We start from the raw sequence: 20,333 nt of genomic DNA on the forward strand, positions 1-20,333 counted from the left end.
CCGCATTAGCCAAGGTGTTAAATGGCACAAAAATAGTTTTATCAGTCCCTTGTGACTTGCTAGGCTTTACCTTATCAGGCACATTATCAGGTAAGTTCTCCTCACCAAACAACAGCTGATCCACCTGTAATGGAGACTCCACTGCCTGGATCACTGTCAGCATACCTCCTGAGCCCTGAGAAGACAACGGGCTGCTCACCTCACCTTGGGGGGGCAGGGGTCAGAACTGGGGGTCTCCTCCACCTCCATCTTTGCCATCCTTGCAAATCTGCGGTCATTGCAGAACTTTTCTTTAAAGGGCCCCTCTTTACCTTCCATCATGGCCACAATGGTTTCCTGGTGTTGAACCCGGACCTTTGCCAACTGGATTTCCGAATCCATAGATCCACGGTTGCGGCTGTGCAAACCTTCACGTTGCTTTCGCAGACGCTTCAACTCTGCTCTCAGTTTGTAGAGCTGGTCTCTCTCCCTATTCAGGACCTTGATCCCGGCCACCACTCGCTCCCGAATGGACTCGGTATCTTCATCCTCACCAGGGGCAGAGAGATCTCCAGCCATGGCTTGTCCAGGAGCAGGTATGTCATTCATCAGCCCAGGGGATGGTTCAGAGCTTTCAGCAGGAGAGGCCCTGCTGGCTTGCATGGCCTCCCCAGATAGGGGCCAGCAGGGCTGGGAGAGATTTTACCAGACTCCCCTCTCAAACAGATCACCTGGAGCAGCTCCAGACACACAGCCAGAGAACCTTGCAGCAGCCACACCCGAAGCTGAATGATGGGGCACTATTCCTCCCACTGACACCAATGATGGGGCACTATTCCTCCTACTGACACCAATAATGCGGCACGATTCCTCCCACTGATACCAATGATGGAGCACTATTCCTCCCACTGATACCAATGATGGGGCACTATTCCTCCCACTGATACCAATGATGGAGCACTATTCCTCACACTGATACCAATGATGGGACACAATTCCTCCTACTGATACCAATGATGGGGCACTATACATACAGGATCCATTATATAATACATTGTTTACATAAAGGATCCATTATATAATACATTATATACACACAGGATCCGTTACATAATCCATTGTATACATTCAGGATCCATTATATAATACATTGTATACATTCAGGATACGTTATACAATACAATGTATACATACATTGTATACATTGGGCAGATTGATAGCAGCGGGAGCCATTGGATCCTGCTCCTGTCAATCAACTCCAGTGGCAAAGAAGTGGGGAGCGGGGCCGAGTCCAGCTTTCTGTGTCGGGAGCGAGCAAGCAATAGCACCCCCATGGGATGCGGCATACCGTGACGGCACTGGACAGAAAGGAGGGACCAGGTGTGACGGCGGGGGACCTGAGAAGAGGAGGCGTGGAATTACACAGAGCAGGTAGATATAGACATGTTTGTTATTTTTTTTTTTTTTATTTAAATAATTCTTTACAATCTCTTTAACATGTAATCCCAAGATGCAATGCAATTATACATTACTTTCATCCAAACTGTATCCATTCATGGGGGCCTGTGCTTATTCAATTGTAAAAGAAAATATATTTGCAATGGAAACTCGCATGCTAGGTGGCGTTTAGACTAAATTACATATCTGGTGACCACGGCAGACCTAATGCCGATCGCTCTAATAGGGAGTCCAGTCGAGCGCCAGGTTCGATTACCTGTAATTTGAATTTTTTTTTGGTGCCAGCTCTTCCACTTGGGGGGTAACCGTCTCCATCCGAACGAAGCCCGACATAATGACTCCGACAAAAGATGAAATTTTCATTGCACGGGAAGACGAAAATTGCAGTAATGTAGCATTTTTCAGCTTAAACGTCTCCTTATCAAATCTTCCAAATCCTCAAATTACTATTTCGTTGTTAGCGCGGCGTGTGGTATTTATTTTCGAGCAAATTTTGGCTGCGTATGGGCTCTTTTTACCTAACAAGGTATTAACGGGCTAAATGAGAAACCGCTTACGCCAGCGCAGCTGGGGACGCACGCAATCCGCCAATAGAGAGGGGGGTATCGGTGACCAAATTACAACGCCGGCAGAGCTGAGCTTAGTTTTGCTGAAAAGGGCAGAAAATTGCCGTATCGGATGTTGAGTAATTCTTAAAGTATAGATTTGTAATCTGGTCGTCTGTAGAAAGGAAATGTTTTTTTTTCCCCCGCCTCTTAGTCGACTTGTAAAATACTTAATTATTAAACTTACTGGGAGGATAATGGGGGACTTATCTGGAAATTGTTCATCAGTTTTTAGAAGCTGTTTGGCCAGAGACTTACCAAAAAACGAATTGAGATTACTTTGTTGTATATTTTTAGAACTGTAGAATAGAGAAGGTAAGGCAACCATAGTTGATGTTTTTTTTTTTCCAACCAGCGGGTTGAATGGAAAAAATAATTTGATTCCCCCATCAACTCATCAATTTCCCCATCAACCCTCCCGCAGAGCTATTGTATTGACAGTGGGGAGAGTTCCCCACCATCAGAATACAATGATCAGAGTGCAAGGTTCAGGAGTGTGTTACGTAGAGGGTGTAAGATTCAGGAGTGCGTTACGTAGAGGGTGTAAGGTTCAGGAGTGCGTTGTACTGGGTGCAAGGTTCAGGAATGCGTTAAATAGAGGGTGTAAGGTTCAGGAGTGCGTTACGTAGCGGGTATAAGGTTCAGGAGTGCGTTGTACTGGGTGCAAGGTTCAGGAATGCGTTACGTAGAGGGTGTAAGGTTCAGGAGTGCGTTACGTAGAGGGTGTAAGGTTCAGGAGTGCGTTGTACTGGGTGCAAGGTTCAGGAATGCGTTATGTAGAGGGTGTAAGGTTCAGGAGTGCGTTGTACTGGGTGCAAAGTTCAAGAATGCGTTATGTAGAGGGTGTAAGGTTCAGGAGTGCGTTACGTAGAGGGTGTAAGGTTCAGGAGTGCATTATACTGGGTGCAAGGTTCAGGAGTGCGTTAAGTAGAGGGTGTAAGGTTCAGGAGTGCATTACGTAGAGGGTGTAAGGTTCAGGAGTGCGTTGTACTGGGTGCAAGGTTCAGGAATGCGTTAAGTAGAGGGTGTAAGGTTCAGGAGTGCGTTACGTAGAGGGTGTAAGGTTCAGGAGTGCGTTGTACTGGGTGCAAGGTTCAGGAATGCGTTACGTAGAGGGTGTAAGGTTCAGGAGTGCGTTACATAGAGGGTGTAAGGTTCAGGAGTGCGTTACGTAGAGGGTGTAAGGTTCAGGAGTGCGTTGTACTGGGTGCAAGGTTCAGGAATGCGTTATGTAGAGGGTGTAAGGTTCTGGAGTGCGTTACGTAGAGGGTGTAAGGTTCAGTAGAGCGTTGTACTGGGTGCAAGGTTCAGGAATGCGTTACGTAGAGGGTGTAAGGTTCAGGAATGCGTTACGTAGAGGGTGTAAGGTTCAGGAATGCGTTACGTAGAGGGTGTAAGGTTCAGGAGTGCATTGTACTGGGTGCAAGGTTCAGGAATGCGTTGTACGGGGTGTCGGGCTACAGTCAGCAACACTGATCAAGAAATAAAAACCCCCCAAACCAACAACAGACTGGTTGTACAGAAGTCAATCGAGAGAACCAACCTGCCCATGGATGGATTAAAATTTAGTCAGTCTCTAGGGAAGCCTCCAAATTTAGATCCATCTGTGGCCAGCTTAACCACTTCTGGACCGAAAGGATTTGCCCCCTTAATGACCAGGCCATACAGGCTTACCCCGCTTTAAGTACACTCACTTTAAGTACACTCGCGAGTAAGGACACAGCTTGTTCAGCTTGGCATGACACTGCTCCTGGTTTTTAACATTGGCGTCTATAGGAAATCTTGGTCAGCTTGACATGGCACTGCTCCCAAATCATAAGTGACAGGGATACCAAACTTAGGGAGCACTGAGAGGGGACCCAGGACTACAACATATCCTGTTTGTGGCTGGCCAGCTTGCCTAGGTAATCTACTATGTTATAGTCCTCGATCCCCTTAACATGCTCCCCAAGCTTGGTGTCCTTGTCACATGGTTTGGGAGCAATGCCATGTCAAGCTGACCAAGATTTCCTATGGAGCTAGTGTATTTACATGCATTGAGAAATGAAAAAAGGTATTGCTTCACTTTAAGTAAATTTTAGTTTTACATACATGCTCTGGTCCCATTGTGTACTTAAAAGTGGGGTATGCCTGTATTTTGCGATTCGGCACTGCGTTACTGTAACGGTTAATTGCGCTGCCGTGCGACGCTGTACCCAAATAAAAATGATGTCCTTTTTTTCCCACAAACAGAGCTTTCTTTTGGTGGTATTTGATCACCTCTGCAATTTTTATTTTTGCGCTATAAACAAAAAAAAAAAAAAAAACAATTCTGAATAAAAAACAAAACAATATTTTTTACATTCTGCTATATGACATCCCCCCCCCCCCCCCCCCAAAATGTAAAAATCAAAATTTTTTAACATTTTAGGCCAATTTGTTTTCTGCTACATATTTTTGGTAAAAAAAAATCACAATAAGCGTATTTTGATTGGTTTGCGCAAAAGTTATCGCATCTTCTAACTACGGGAAAGATTTATGTCATTTTTATTGTTTTTTTTTTTTACTAGTAATGGCGGCGATCTTCCATTTTTTGCGGGACTGCGACATTGCGGCGGACATATTGGACCCCTAACTGACATTTTTGACACTTTTTGGGGGACCAGTGACATCACTACAGTAATCAGTGCTAAAAATATGCACTGTTACTCTACTAATGACACTGACAGGTAAGGGGTTAACACTGTGGGTGATCAAGGGGTTAAATAAGTACCTAGGGGCATATTTATAACTGTATGGAGGCGGGGCTTGTGAAATGATCACAGAGACCTGTGATCCTACATAGAAGGATCACAGGCGCTCTGTGATCATTCCAGGGAGAAGAATGGTCGGCTGTGTTTACAATAGCTGACCGTTCTTCTCTCTAAGCGGGGAGGCATCGGGGGTGTCAGGCGGAAATCGGAGTCCCCGCTGACGAGTGGGGGCGGGAGCGTGCAGCCCTCGGCGCGCACTCGCCCCCTAGCTGCAAGCTCGCGACCAACGTATACATAAGTCAGTTCGCACAGGAGGGTCTCCCTGCCACAGTATAACTGCGGCGGGCGGTCAGGAAGCGGTTAAAGTGTTTAAGATTTATGACTATTTTCTGCATTAAGGTAAAAAGCCTTCTGAGTGCAGCTCCCCCCCCCTCCCCCTTATACTTACCTGAGCCAGATCTCAATCCAGCGCTGGACAGAGGGAGGGAGCGGGACTTGCTTCAGTTAGCTTTTCTAATTAACCAGCACTTAATTGGTTGCTAGGATTCCGGGTGGTCTTAGCAACCAATCAACAGCTTGTTCATTTGAAAAATGTACCATGGCAGCTCCCACATCTGTACAGTACTGTGCTACTTCCCGCTCTCCGCTCTGCTCTACACCGGTTGAAAGGTAGGTGAGTGCTACTTACACACTGTTGTGTGTTTGTGTCGGGTGATGTGAAGGGGCAAAGAACACTGGGACAAGGAAACTGCTATGGGGGCAGAGGGGCAGAGAACACTACAGTGAGGGGGTAAGGGGTTAATATGAAGGGGAAAATGGGCACTGCTATGGCGGGACTGAGGACTCTACTATGTGGGGAGCAGTGGGGCAGAGGACCTTACTGTGGGGGGGGGGGATGTGAAGGGGGCAGAGGACAATGCTGTATGGGGGCAGAAGAGCGGATGACATTACTGTGGGTGGGGGGGGGGGTGCAAGAGGGACAGAGCAGAGGACACTGCTGTGTGGGGGACAGAGGAGTAGAGGGCATGACTGTAAAGGAGAGGATGTGAAGGGCGGCAGAAGACACTATTGTATGGGGGAAAGGGGGGCAGAGGACACTACTGTGGGGGGGGGATATGAAGGGGGCAGAGGACACTGCTGTGTGTGTGGGAAGAGGGGACTACACACTCACAGAAGGCCCGTCTATTCATGGAAACCTTACAGGAAAACTACTTGTCTCAGTTGGTGAATTCTCCTACTAGAGAAAAGGGGAACATAAGAACCCTAAACTTCAGAAGGGCAAACTTTCTCAAATTGTGCTCAATGATGGAAAGGGTAAACTGGGACCAAACCCTGGGAACACTGACCACGGAGGAAAAATGGGATTGCTTTAGGAACATATTAAACAAATGCATCTTGCAGTGCATTCCTATGGGAAATAAATTTAGAAGAGACAAAGCCAAACCTGGCTGGCTAAACCGTAATGTTGAAAAACTTATTAGGGGAAAAAAAATGGCCTTCAGGAAATATAAATCAGAGGGCACAGTATTGGCTTTCCAGCAATACAAGGAGGCAAATAAGAAAAGTAAACATAAAAACAAAATGGCTAAAATCAACTTTGAGAGACAAATAGTGGAGGATAGTAAAAAGAACCCAAAGAAATTCTTTAAATATATCAACAGCAAAAAAACTAGGGCAGAGCATATTGCACACATAATAAACGATGATGGGAGGATGGTTACAGAGGACACTGAAAAGGCAACCGTGCTGAACGCTTTTTTCTCCTCAGTCTTTACACAGGAAAAGGAGGGGTACACTGACCATGACTGTATGGTTAGTAGTAATACACAGGACTTGCCGCTATGGCTAACAAATCACCAGGCCCGGATGGCGTACATCCGAGAGTACTCAAAGAACTCAGTAAGGTTATATCTAGACCACTGTTCCTGATCTTTGCTGACAGTATTAGGACAGGAGATGTACCAGGGGATTGGAGGAAAGCTAACGTGATACCTTTATTCAAAAAAGGGCAGAGGCATATCCTGGGAAATTATAGGCCTGTCAGCCTGACATCAATAGTGTGTAAACTTCTGGAGGGGATGATAAGGGACTATATCTCAGAGTTTGCTAAAGACAACAACATCATCAGCAGTAACCAGCACAGGTTTACAAATGGGCGTTCTTGGCAAACCAATCTCTTAACATTCTACGAGAAGGTGAGCTGTGAGCTAGATAGGGGGAGACCAGTGGATGTGGTGTACCTGGATTTCGCTAAGGCGTTTGATACAGTTCCCCACAAGCGCTTAATTTATGAAATAAGGTCTGCAGGCATCGACCACAAGGTTTGCTCTTTGATACGGAACTGGCTAAAAGGGGGTGTCCAAAGGGTGGTAATAAACAGCGCATACTCAGACTGGTCTGAGGTAGTAAGCGGGGTGCCCCAGGGCTCAGTCCTGGGACCAACCCTGTTCAATTTATTCATAAACAGCATTGAGGTCGGGATCAGTAGTTCGTTATCAGTTTTTGCAGATGACACAAAATTGGCAGGGCAATAACTGCACAGCATGAAGCAGATATCCTACAGAATGACCTGGACAAAATAACGGAGTGGGCAACGACATGGAAAATGAGGTTTAATGTGGGGAAGTGTAAGATTTTGCACTTGGGTACTAAAAACATAAAAGCACAATACACGTTGGGGGGGAACCTTTGGGGGAATCAAAAATGGAGAAAGATCTGGGAGTCTTGGTAGAGGATAGACTAAGCAATAGCATGCAATGTCAAGCGGCAGCTGCCAAAGCCAGCAGAATATTAGCATGCATAAAGAAAGGGATGTATTCCAGAGATAAGACTATAATCCTTACACTTTATAAAACTCTGGTCCGACCACATCTGGAGTATTCTGTCCAGTTCTGGTCGCAGGTCCTCAGGAGGGATGTGCTGGAGCTGTAGAGAGTCCAGAGAAGGGCAACTAAACTGATTAGGGGATTGGAGGATCTTAATTATGAAGAGCGTCTGCAATCGCTTGATTTATTCTCCCTGGAGAAGAGACGCCTGAGAGGGGACATGATAGCAATTTACAAATACCTCAATGGGGATCTCAGCATAGAAAAAAAGCTATTCAGTCGTAAGGATTGCATGAGGACTCGAGGGCATACAATGCGATTAGAGGAGAAGAGTTTTAACCTCAGGCAACGCAGGGGGTTCTTTACTGTTAGGGCTACAAGATTGTGGAATTCTCTACCACAAGAGGTGGTTTCTGCAGGAAGTATGGCTACTTTCAAAAGACACTTAGACTTACATCTCAAGGATCAGAACATTAAAGCGGAGTTCCGGCCTCAGAAACAATTTTTCACTAAAAATACCCCCGGGACAGTCAGGGCTAGTACATTCCATAATTGATAGCCTCTGAACTGTCCCGGGTTGCACTTACCTTTTAGAAGAAATACTTGCCTTGAAAATTTCTTCTCCAGCGTTGCCATCTCAGGTGTGGGCAGCGGAAGCCAGCGCGTCCTCTTCTGCGTCCTCTTCTGTGTCCTCTTCGGTCCCACAATGCCCTGCACCGGCCCCGCTCGCAACTTGCCCAGAAGCTGTTTAGCAGGGAATGACGCACCTGCACCGGAAGTGACAAGCGGGGCCAGGGCAGGCGCATTGATTCCTGGGAGCGATGACGTTCAGCTCCCAGGAATCAATGCAAGCCAGGAAGTGACGACCCGGGACGCGGCCACAGAGGGAGGAAGTGGAAGAAAGGTGAGTATATTTTCTTCACTAACAAGGTAAGTAAAGAAAAAAAAAATGTCATTATCCATTTCTTTTTCAGGTGAATGTCAGCAAGCGGATGGCCCAAAGTCACTTTTTGAGGCCGGAACTCCGCTTTAAGAGGTATAAGAGATGATTACGGCCACGCGCGTCTACACAGGTTGAACTGGATGGACTATTGTCTTTATTCAACCTCAACTACTATGTAACTATGTAACTATGTAAAAAATGGATAAAAATACTGAACTAGCAAAACCCACATGTGCACGCACTCATTTGCCTCTGCTGAAGCATGTTCTAATCTGTTTGTTCCCGTTACTGATCCTGCTGCATGACACAGCGACAGAGTAACTTAATCTAATGGCCTTTCTAGTCCGCTGCAGCCGCCTGTAATATAAATACGAATTGAAATAACCTAAATATTTTACAGCGCAATACGCCTGAATAAGTACGCAGCGTTCCCCTCTATTAAACGACGTTCCTCTCCTTATGCATAGTTTATGGGGCGCGCTTGTCGTGTGATAATAGGCGCTATGTACCCGCTCGGTCTTATTTAGATGCGATAATGACACGCTGCCCTCCTGGCAGAATGGGAGCAACTCTCAGAAAGAGACGGAGGAGCAGAGCGGCGAGCGGGGCCGCCTGCGGCTAATGGCGCCGTACATCAGCGGGCGGAAGTGCTGACACTGCACAATCCTGCTGATTAGAATCTACCTGCTCGCCTTTTGTTATCTCTTCCTGCATCAAGAAGAAGGATGTCTTTCTTCTGTGTCATAAAAAAAGAGAAAAGGAATTGGCGAGATAGATGGCGTGTATTCGCTGCGCTATTTTTTTTTTTTTTTAGGGCAAGGTGCTAAATTTAGACATAATGAAGGATTGTTAACCTCAAAATGAGAATGCAGTTTATCTCCCCTGTTCATCTGTCTTTAATATGCGCAATGCGGAATAAAACGGGGTCATTCGAGGTCATTTACTAATAGCGACAATATTGCAGTGACCCTCTGGGGCTGCGTCGGTTGAATTTGGTGCCAAAACCTTGGCGTCCATTTTCTGAGGACATGATGTCATTTTTCTGTAATTATTTTGCAGTGTGATTATGCGTTATCCGCCATATCCTCCTCCTTAAGCCGCTTCCTGTCGACAAATACTCTCTATAGAGCCAACTGCTCACCATGGCTCAGGCTTTCTGATAGTGACAACGGTGGGCCATGTCTGTGCAATATGTGTCAGAATTGCCTTCTTGAAGTCTACACTAGGGGTCCATGTGTCAGGGTGACAATGCAGGAGCTCAATTGGGTGACCATCATGTACACTTGATGGGTTGGTTCCACCAAGACCCTGCCTATAAATATGCATTGACTGACCATCATGGCCACTTGACGGGTCAGCCCCACCCAGACCCTGCCTCTAAATATGCATTTACTGACCATCATGTCCACTTGATAGGTTGGTTCCACCCAGACCCTGCCTCTACTTGATGGGTTGGTCCCACCCAGACCCTGTCTATATATATGCCTTGACTGACCATCATGCCCACTTGACAGGTCAGCCCCACCCAGACCCTGCCTCTAAATATGAATTGACTGACCATCATGTCCACTTGATTGGTTGGTTCCACCCAGACCCTGCCTCTACTTGACGGGTTGGTCCCACCCAGACCCTGCCTATAAAAATGCATTGACTGATCATCATGCCCACTTGATGGGTTGGTCCCACCCTGACCCTGCCTATAAAAATAAATTGACTGATCATCATGCCAACTGGATGGGTTGGTCCCACCCAGATCCTGCCTATAAATATGCATTGACTGACCATCATGCCCACTTGATGGGTTGGTCCCACCCAGACCCTGTCTATATATATATATATATATATATATGCATTGACTGACCATCATGCCTACTTGACCGGTTGGTCCCACCCAGACCCTGCCTCTTAATATGCATTGACTGACCATCGTGCCCACTTGACAGGTTGGTCCCACCCAGACCCTGCCTATAAAAATGCATTGACTGATCATCATGCCCTCTTGATAGGTTGGTCCCACCCAGACCCTGCCTCTAAATATGCATTGACTGAGCATTATGCCCACTTGATGGGTTGGTTCCACTCAGACCCCACCTCTAAAAAAGCCATTGACTGACCATCATGTCCACTTGATGGGTTGGTTCCACCAAGACCCCACCTCTAATAATGCATTGACTGACCATCATGCCCACTTGATGGGTTGGTCCCACTCAGACCCTGCCTATAAATATGCATTGACTGACCAGCATGCCCACTTGACAGGTTGGTCCCACCCAGACCCGGTCTATGTATATATATATATATATATATGCATTGACTGACCATCACGCCCACTTGACAGGTTGGTCCCATTCAGACCCTGCCTTTAAAAATGCATTGACTGACCATCCTGCCCTCCTGATGGGTTGGTCCCACCCAGACGCTGCCTATAAATATGCATTGACTGATCATCATGCCCACTTTATGGGTTGGTCCTACCCTGACCCTGTTTATAAATATGCATTGACTGACCATCATGCCCACTTGATGGGTTGGTCCCACTCAGACCCTGCCTATAAATATGCATTGACTGACCAGCATGCCCGCTTGACAGGTTGGTCTCACCCAGACCCGGTCTATATATATATGCATTGACTGACCATCATGCGTACTTGACCGGTTGGTCCCACCCAGACCCTGCCTATAAATATGTATTGACTGATCATCATTTCCACTTGATGGGTCGGTCCCACCCAGACCCTGCTTATAAATATACAGGGACCACCCAGTTTCCACAACATATGCCCTTTAGGGCAGTGGTCTTAAAACCATGATCTGGGGGTCAGATGTGGTCATTTGTCTTGCCTTTGTCTAGCCCCTGTGGCACCATTACACCAAACTGACACCAATGATGGGACACTGTTCCTCCCACTAACCCCATTGAGGGCACTATTCTTCCCAATGATTCCTCCAATTAAAACCAATAATAGGGCACTGTTTATGCCCACTGATGCCAGACCACTTTTTGCTCCCAATGGCCACAGTCCAGCCCCTCTAAAGCCTGAAGGATAGTGAACTGGCCCTTGGCATAGAAAGTTTAGAGACCTTTGTTCTGGAGTTAATTTGTGTGAGGAGTAAGCCGAATGCAGGTAATGCTGGTGTGGCAAACACAGCCACTGTATATTGTCCTTCGTGTATGCATTATGTTTATTGCATGTGTATACCGTTAAGAACCAAGTGTTTGTAGTGTGGTTTGTGTTTAGAGAGTGAGAACTCTTTCACTTGGGACTATCATATTTCTGAGCAGTGTCCCTCAGGAAATGTGTGGGGATGTATTGCAGATGGCTAGAAAATGGTAGAAGTGTTTCATAGACCCATGCCAGTGGGGTAGGGTTTGTTACTGTGAATACCTGCATTCCATTGTCCTATTGTTCCTGTCTGCCTTGTAAGCATATTATTGGTTGTGTGTTTGTGTGGAATGGCTCGAAGAGGGAGGGGTTTTGGGAGAGTGTAGATCTCTTGTGTTTTCAATAAACAAGGCATTCTAGTTTTGACTCCCAGCCTATGTGTCGTCTAGTTCTTGGGAGGGAAGGATGGTATACTACTACCTGGATTGTTGCATGCTGTACCTGCCTATTTGGATTATTACCTGTTTTCCTGTCTATCAGCGGAGACCCTGTAGATTAAACTACTTCTCCGCTACAGCTGGGATCACTTTTGAGTGGGAATCCGCTTTAAAAAGTAACAAACAAGTAAATATATTACACCTTCCTATCTATTTACTAATGCCAGCAGCATGGGGATTAATAATCATTCATGGTGATTAAGAGAGAGTTTAGTTCTGCTTTAGGTGATTTTGGGGAGGCGTAGGCGTCGGATAGGAAGAATATAGTGAGCTTCTCACTGTAACAATAATTCCCTCTTTGCTTGTAATATGGAACGGAAAACACGCATCTATTTAATATATGTCAAAAATTGTGCCTCTCTATTAAATAAGAACTTTGTTTTGGGAAGGAAGCGCGCTTCCATCGCTGCCTCGAAGCTACATATCAATCTCTTTGTATTTGTTTACTTTGGCTGATGTTATGCAGAATCGGCTGCTGGGGTTATTACTCCGGATTTTACCATATGTCAGGATTTGGGGATCTGACAAAACAAAATATTGTCTGGATGATAAATAAAGATGGATTCCTAGCAGACACTATGGAGGGAGAGAGAGAGTCTGTTAGACAGAGGAGATCATTCGTTCTGGGTGTGAAGGATCATCACAGCAGGTCGGGATGGAAAGGGCACCTGTCATTCAGATAAGAAAAAAAAAATTGCCTCTATAAATAAAGTGCAAAAAAAAAAAAACCTAATTGTAGAAGCTGACATCGGCAATTTCAGTTAGAAGATTTGACAATAAAAAAAAATACCCTGATCTAACTATAAAAAATGTGTCTTTGCTACCCGCAAAAAAAAAAAAAAAAGTAATAAAAGTAGCAGTAAAATGAAAAAATGCCTTTACAGTAGGAATGAGCAGGCAATTACAACAAATGTATATTTTAAAAATAATAAAAATAGTAATACATTTAATATTAATATACATTTATTATTAATGTAACAAACAATAAAACTAAAGCAACCAATAAAAAAACAAAAAAAACAAAAACAAAATAAAATCACACACACACACACACATATATATATATATATATATATATATATATATATATATATATATATTGAAATAATACAAATTATTATTGTTATGATTACTTTTAAGAATAATAAATAAAGTATTAATACATTAATAATAATATAACAATGAAACAAAAAAGAAAACAATTAAACTAAAGAAAACACACACTAAAACATAGCCTTTAAAAATAAAGTGCAAAAAAAGGATGCAGCAGTAGGAGATAGACCTCCACTCCTAGAGATGCCTATCATTTCTTACCCGTTTGTAAGTGTTTTTAATTTTTTGCAATAAACGCATTCCTTATAATACTGCACTTAGTGGCGCCCCCCCCCCCCTTTCTTCTCTCAGAGATCGGATTTACCTGTAGTGGGGGGGGGGGGGGGAGATGTTTTACTAAGCTTGCACCCAGGGCCGGGACAAGTGGTGGGCAGGAGGGGCGGAAATAGTTTATTACAGGGATGTGGGTGCCCTAACCCTAACCCTAAGGGAAGTGGGGGGGGCGCAGTTTGGCATCTTTGCTGGATGGCCTTGTCCCGGCACTGCTTGCACCTACACATGTTATTTTATTTTCCTATCCAACGGCCTGCCATCTATCTCCTGGTATATTGTCACAGATGATAAGCATGTTGTTTAACCCGCGCTTCATCCCCCCCCCCCCCTGTGTTGGATGAAATCCCCCCCCCCCCTTTTGTTGTTGAGAAGATCTCGTTCAGCGAGCTAATCATCTTGACATGTATTCTTTGTATATTGTGCACTGCCGTGTAAAATCGTGTTATCGCCGGCACAGAACAGGAAAATGATTATCATTATTCTTATTATTGTTTGGTGGCGCCGTGCGGTATCTGACTGTGATAGGCCTCATTTATATTATTTGTGAGGTTTTCCTAATGCCCACATGCCGAATTGATTGTTATAGCCAGCAAAAGCCTTTGCATTGAAATTTCTCCAAAGTAAGAAACTTTTCGTTACTTTGTTGCTTTGTTAGGGCTCATTTGATCTCTGAAGAGGGATCCATGTTCAGATCGCTCTTCAGAGAGCATTTGTCAGGCAGCGAGGAGGCCTTGTGATTTTTTTTTTTTTGCCTGCTTTCCTTTGACGACAAAAAAAAAAAAAAAGAAAAGAAAATCAGAGATATCAGAACCAGAGACTGCTTTATTCTCTAAAGTGAGAAGTGAGGGTTAAAGAATGTCGGAACTGGAGCAAATCTGAGCAGAAATAAAAAATTGCTTTACCTGAGAGAAAATGAATAAATAAATAGGGAAAAAAATTATATATAGATATACAGTGTATATATATATATATATATATATATATTTTTTTTATTTATTTATTATTATAATATATAATAATTTACTATATATATATATATATATATATATATGTACACACACACATATATATATATATATATATATATATATATATATATATATATATATATATATTTATATAGTTATTATTAAATTATATAATAATTTACTATATATTCTACAATATATACACTATATTGTCAAAAGTATTGGGACGCCTGCCTTTACACATACATAGTTACATAGTTAGTGAGGTTGAAAAAAGACACCAGTCCATCCAGTTCAACCTATGATGTGTGTGTGTGTGTATCTACTGTTAACCACACATTGCATACCCCTGTATGTTGTACATTGTATACCCCTGTATGTTGTGGTCTTTAAGGTGCCCATCTAATAGTTTTTTGTAACTATCGATGCTCCTTGCTGATACCACTGCTTGTGGAAGAGAATTCCACATCCTTACTGCTCTGACAGTAAAGAACCCCCTACGTATTTTAAGGTTAAACCGTTTTTCCTCTAGTTTTAGTGAGTGGCCACGCGTCTTATTGTATTCCCTTTCCCTAAAAAGTTTGTTCCTTATGCTAGGGTCGCCAGTACAGTATTTGTACATTGATATCATATCCCCCCTCAATCGTCTCTTCTCCAGACAGAATAAGTTCAGTGTTTGTAGTCTTTCCTCATAGCTGATGTCCTCCATTCCCCTAATTATTTTTGTTGCCCTTCTCTGGACTCTCTCCAGTTCCAACACATCCTTCCTGAGGACCGGTGCCCAGAACTGTACAGCATACTCCAGATGTGGCCGGACCAGAGTGTGTGTCTCTGCCCCTCTCACAAATACATTGTAGCATTGTGTGTCTCTGCCCCTCCCACAAATACATTGTAGCATTATGTGTCTCTGCCCCTCCCACAAATACATTGCAGCCTTGTGTGTCTCTGTCCCTCCCACAAATACATTGTAGCATTGTGTGTCTCTGCCCCTCCCACAAATACATTGTACCATTGTGTGTCTCTTCCCTTCCCACAAATACATTGTACCATTGTGCGTCTCTTCCCTTCCCACAAATACATTGTACCATTGTGTGTCTCTGCCCCTCCCACAAATACATTGTAGCATTGTGTGTCTCTGTCCCTCCCACACATACATTGTAGCATTGTGTGTCTCTCTGCCCCTCCCACAAATACATTGTAGCATTGTGTGTCTCTGTCCCTCCCACACATACATTGTAGCATTGTGTGTCTCTGCCCCTCCCACAAATACATTGTAGCATTGTGTGTCTCTGCCCCTCCCACAAATACATTGTAGCATTGTGTATCTCTGCCCCTCGAACAAATACATTGTACCATTGTGTATCTCTGCCCCTCCCACAAATACATTGTAGCATTGTGTGTCTCTGCCCCTCCCACAAATACATTGTAGCATTGTGTGTCTCTGCCCCTCCCACAAATACATTGTAGCATTGTGTGTCTCTGTCCCTCCCACACATACATTGTAGCATTGTGTGTCTCTGCCCCTCCCACAAATACATTGTAGCATTGTGTGTCTCTGCCCCTCCCACAAATACATTGTAGCATTGTGTATCTCTGCCCCTCGAACAAATACATTGTAGCATTGTGTGTCTCTGCCCCTCCCACAAATACATTGTAGCATTGTGTGTTTCTGCCCCTCCCACAAATACATTGTAGCATTGTGTGTCTCTGCCCCTCCCACAAATACATTGTAGCATTGTGTTTCTCTGCCCCTCCCACAAATACATTGTAGCATTGTGCGTCTCTGCTCCTCCCACAACGCCGCAGCTGCAGTACCTGAGGAAGGATTGCTGTAGATGTTTTTGCAGTACTGAAACTCTCAGTGTTCTTTTCAAGCAGCTGTCTTGTGGTTAGTGTACGGCACCAACATCCGGAGAGCCTCAAACACAATACGGGTGTCGAGAACAATATTTATACTGATTGCTCTCTACCCCATTGTTAGCAAAACAAAGCTTTATCGCCTCTATCTTATTGATGACATCCGACGATGGCACGCTGCCACTCCGCAAACATTCCGAAATAAAACCCGAACTAACCAACCCAAATCCAGCTGTTCCTCACTGCCAATCTCGTTTTTCTTGCATTTTTTTCTTTCCTTGAGTTCACAGATGTGTTTACTGCAAACAGATGTATTTCCGTACATTGTGCAAATTGTCAAGTGCTCTGCTCTGTAATTTCAATAAATGATTTAAAATGGTAATCATGAATTTTAATCTCGTTCTCGGCGACGAGCTAATGCGTGGCGATGCTAAGTAACCTTTTGCGGCAGACGGTGATGTATGAACTCTGGCAGAAATGTCAGGAGGCAAATTTTTCACTCTTCGAGGAGAGGAGAGGAGCGTCTCCGTGCCGGAAAGTGGGTTTTGGGTCCCTGCCAGAACGGCTTTACGTGCGCTCTGTCGAAATAGTAAATTTTTCATAGCGTGAATCTGCTGCTTCTATCTCTGATCCGTCTTCAAAGAATCTTCATTGTCACTCAACATTTGGAAGGAAACCACTCCGGACACAACTGGAAGCCTTGGATGGAAACTCTGGGCTGATAATGGAGCAGCTGCCAAAACTTTTTCTTTTAGATTTAATGAATGGCGGAAGGGATAGAACCTCTCAAAGGTTCCATTGTGTCCCCTTTGGGGAGATTTTGCCCTGTTTTCTGTGTGGTCATCAATACAGGAAGTGAAGGACGCTTGAAAGAACAGAGAAGAAGCATCGGAAACCTAGGAGTGACCTCTTGTTTGAACTAGGTTCCAGGAACTCTTGGCTCAGAGGTCCACCCCCCCCCCCCATCACAGCAGAGGCCCCCCTTCATCAGAAGCCCACCTTTACATCAGAGTTCCCCCCATCAAATCAGAGGTCTCCTAATAACATCAGAGCTCTTCTTTCATCAAAGACTCCCTTTACATCAGAAGCCCCCCATCACATCAGAGCTCTTCTTTCATCAAAAGACCCTTTATTTCAGAGGTCTCCTGATCACATCAGAGGTCCCCCCATCACATCAGAGGTGCTTCCTCATCAAAAGCCCCTTTACTTCAGAGGTCCCCTGATCACATCAGAGGTGCTTCTTCAACAAAAGCCCCTTTACTTCAGAGGTCCCCTGATCACATTAGAGGTCTCCCCATCACATCAGAGCCCCTCTTTCATCAAAAGCCCCCTTTGGGGAGATTTTGCCCTGTTTCCTGTGTGGTCATCAGTACAGGAAGTGAAGGACGCTTGAAAGAACAGAGAAGAAGCATCGGAAACCTAGGATTGACCTCTTGTTTGAACTAGGTTCCAGGAACTCTTGGCTCAGAGGTCCCCCCCCATCACAGCAGAGGCCCCCCTTCATCAGAATCCCTCCTTCACATAAGAGGTCCCCCCAAACCCTTCACCAGAAGCCCACCTTTACATCAGAGTTCCCCCCATCACTTCAGAGGTCTCCTAATAACATCAGAGCTCTTCTTTCATCAAAGACTCCCTTTAGATCAGAAGCCCCCCCCCCCCCCCCCATCACATCAGAGCTCTTCTTTCATCAAAAGCCCCTTTACTTCAGAGGTCCCCTGATCACATCAGAGGTCTCCTAATAACATCAGAGCTCTTCTTTCATCAAAAGCCCCCTTTACATCAGAAGTCCCCCTTCACATCAGAGGTGCTTCTTCATCAAAAGCCCCTTTACATCAGAGGTCTCCCCATCACATCAGAGCTCCTCTTTCATCAAAGGTCCCCTTTTGGGGAGCGTTTTGCATGTTTCCTGTGTGGTCATCAGGACAGGAAGTGAAGGATGCTTGAAACAAAAGAGAAGAAGCATAGGAAACCTAGGATTGACCTCATGTTTGAACTAGGTTCCAGGAACTTTTGGCTCAGGGGTCCCCCCCCCATCACAGCAGAGGTTCCCCTTCATCAGAATCCCTCCTTCACATCAGAGGTTTCCCCCAAGACAGCAGAGGTCACCCTTCATCAGTAGACCACCTTTACATCAGCGTTCCCCCCATCACTTCAGAGGTCTCCTAATAACATCAGAGGTCTTCTTTCATCAAAGACTCCCTTTACATCAGAAGTCCCCCCCCCCCCATCACATCAGAGGTGCTTCTTCATCAAAAGCCCCTTTACTTCAGAGGTCCCCTGATCACATCAGAGGTCTCCCCATCACATCAGAGCTCCTCTTTCATCAAAAGCCCCCTTTGGGGAGATTTTTCCCTGTTTCCTGTGTGGTCATCAATACAGGAAGTGAAGGAAACTTGAAAGAACAGAGAAGAAGTTCGGAAACCTAGGAATGTCCTCTTGTTTGAACTAGGTTCCAGGAACTTTTGGCTTTCATCTTTTAAACGCCAAACGATTTCCCCAATTTCCTTGGTTCAGAGGATCTAAGACTGAAGAGCCACATCACAGGCTAATAGTCCAGATAAGGGTTTCTCAAACTTTATTCAGTCGCAGAACACTTTCAAAGTTTTAAAAACCTCAAGGCCCCCCCAGTCTAAAATGTAAAAAAACATACAAAGGGAAATCCGAGCCTGGGACTCTCTCCCCATCACATCAGAGGTCCCTCTTTATCAGAAGCCCTCCTTCACATCAAAGGTCCCCCCATCACAACAAAGGTCCCCCTTCATCAGAAGGTCTACTTCAAATCAGAGGTCCCCCCCATCACATCAGAGGTCCCTCTTGATCAAAAGCCCTCCTTAACATCAGAGGTCCTCCTTTATCAGAATCCCCCTATCACATCAGAGGTCCCCCCCATCACAGCAGAGGTCTCCCTTCATCAGAAACCCACCTTTACATCAGAGGTCCCCATCACATCAGAGGTCTCCTAGTAACATCAGAGCTCCCCTTTCATCAAAGACTCCCTTTACACCAGAGGTCCCCCTTATCAGAAGCCCCCTTTACATCAGAGGTTCCCCCATCATATCAGAGCCCCCCCTTCATCAAAAGCCCCCTTTATCTCAGAGGTCCCCCATCACATCAGTTGTCTCCCCATCACGTCAGAACTCCCCCTTCCACAAAAGTCCGCTTTACATCAGAAGTCCCCCAGAGGTCCCATCATCCCATCAGATGTCTCCCCATCACATCAGAGCACCCCTTTCCCTCAAAAGCCCCCCTCAGCTCAGAGTCCCCCCCCCCCCCATTACATCAGAGGTCCCCCTCAGAATCCCTCCTTCACGTCTTAGGTCCCCCATCAGATCATAGGTCCCTCTTCATCAGAAGCCCTCCATCACATCAGAGGTCCCCCTCATCACAGCAGAGGTCCTCCTTCATCAGAATCCCCCTATCACATCAGAGGTCCCCCCTCCCCCATCACAGCAGAGGTCTCCCTTCATCAGAAGTCCCACCTTTACATCAGAAGTCCCACCTTTACATCAGAGATCCCCCCCATCACATCAGAGGTCTCCTAATAACATCAGAGCTCCCCTTTCATCAAAGACTCCCTTTACATCAGAAGTCCCCCTTATCAGAAGCCCCCTTTACATCAGAGGTTCCCCCATCATATCAGAGCCCCCGCCCATTTCATCAAAAGCCCCCATTACCTCAGAGGTCCCCCATCACATCAGTTGTCTCCCCATCGCGTCAGAACTCCCCCCTTCCACAAAAGTCCCCTTTACATCAGAAGTCCCCCAGAGGTCCCCTCATCCCATCAGATGTCTCTGCGTCACATCAGAGCACCCCTTCCCTCAAAAGCCCCCCTTAGTTCAGAGGTCCCCCCCATCACATCAGAGGTCCCCCTTCATCAGAATCCTTCCTTTACGTCAGAGGTCCCCTCATCACCCTCTCTACATCAGCCTCCCCATTTCATGTCAGAGACCCCATCCTGTCAGAGGTCCCCCTTTCACAT

The 20,333-nt window shown here is 45.3% G+C and overlaps 1 protein-coding gene across 1 annotated transcript in view; it reads left to right on the plus strand.

Annotated features, from left to right (window-relative positions):
- LOC309559919 (protocadherin-11 X-linked-like) overlaps window positions 1-20,333 on the plus strand; it is a 2,238,392-nt gene that overhangs the window by 760,757 nt on the left and 1,457,302 nt on the right. The window lies entirely within an intron of this gene.

Source organism: Pelophylax lessonae (genome assembly GCF_965119305.1).
Source record: "Pelophylax lessonae genome assembly, chromosome: 7".
Lineage (NCBI taxonomy): Eukaryota > Metazoa > Chordata > Amphibia > Anura > Ranidae > Pelophylax > Pelophylax lessonae.